The following is a 1,575-nucleotide window of genomic DNA, read 5'->3' as shown; positions in this document are numbered from 1 at the left end:
CGCGCGGGGACGGGGTTCGGGGGACTCATGCTCGCGGGGACGGGGTCTGCGTCTGGGGACACGCGGTCATCGCCGGCGACGAGGCTGGAGTGGGGGACGGCGAGGGCGAGGAGGGAGGGTGAAGGGTGGAGACGGCGAGCCGGGGGGAGATATCCTGGCAGGGAGGGGGTGGGTCGGGTCGGCCGACCGATCGGGCAACGGGCTGGCTCGCGGACGACCTCGGAACGTCCCCGGGCTTTGCACGGCCTGCAATCGAACCGTTTCCGGCAGATCACACTACGCGGTCGAGCTCCACCCAGCCAAACGTACCGGCAACCGTGGCCAGGTTCCAACCCGACGCGTGTAACGGTCGCGGTACTTGGCGCTCGGGAAATTTTACAATCAGGTCCGTCCATTTTGCAATCAGGGCCCCAAAAAACACAATAAGAATACAATTGGATCCTAAAGCGATCAGTGACCTCGCTAGAGCCGTCATATGGCAAGGAGAAGAGGGACTTACATGTGAAGGTTGAAGAAGAGGGCATCACGAACAAGCTAGCGAAACCACCAGAGAGGTTGTTGATCCACCCTAAGCATTCATTACAGCTCGCCGGGAGGAGGGGGTAGCTCCAACAACAGAGGTTAAAGCAGTGTAAGAAAATCTTGACGAATAAGCACTAAATCCGTCTTGTTTCCCTAGGGCTTATTGGATCTGTGAGGGTAAGAGCTAGACCCGCCACATTCCCTCCTTCCACTACCCTCGTTACGGGAGGACAGCTCTAGGTACCCCTAGATATGGCGACCGCTCGAGCTTATTAATGAAACCATCACTGGATACACCTCTAGGAGTAGCAGTCCACCACGGACGATGACCTGAAGTAGACGGCCACCACATGGTGCAGCTCATGAACATTGGTGCCAAGCTCCTTAGCGACATAATGCAATAGCCTCTGAAACTAACCCTAACCTCTGATCATGAACACAATCATGCTCTGTCAGCAGTTCCATTTTGTACCGCCCGGATAATTAAGCTACAGTAACCCTCTGTTAGAGATGCCACGTCACTTTGATTTCTGTTGCTAATCGCGCGTTAGTTCGAAATCATTTCAAATTCAAGGTTCGAAATCTGGCAAACAAAAAAGGTTTTCAAATATTAAAACTAAAATGTTCCGAGTGAGCCAAATAATCCATATTAAATATTGGTGAAGAAACCCCACTTTTATAAAATCTTTAAATACTCTAAAGTGAATAAAACAGTAGCAAAACAATTATTGAAATGCCTTTTATAATTAATAAAATGTTAAACTATTCTATTTAGGGGCTAAACTTTATATGGTAGTGGGTTTAGTGGTAATACTAATTTAAGGATCATTCTTGTACTTTACAAGACTAAAATACAATGAGGAACAAGATAAAACAGAAAAGATATAAGATAAATAAAAAGGAAAAACAAAAAACAAAAAACTAATAAAAAGAAAGAGCCCCCCCTCCCGGGCCAAACGGCCCAGCTGGCCGACCAGGCCGCCCACCAGGCCGGCCCACGCGGCCCCTTCACCCCCGTGGCCTATAGGCCACCCCACCCCGACCGAAACCCTA

The sequence above is a fragment of the Triticum dicoccoides genome, chromosome 5A, assembly GCF_002162155.2.
Source record: "Triticum dicoccoides isolate Atlit2015 ecotype Zavitan chromosome 5A, WEW_v2.0, whole genome shotgun sequence".
NCBI lineage: Eukaryota > Viridiplantae > Streptophyta > Magnoliopsida > Poales > Poaceae > Triticum > Triticum dicoccoides.
The sequence above is the reverse complement of the archived record's forward strand: the minus strand, read 5'-3'. Positions refer to the sequence as shown.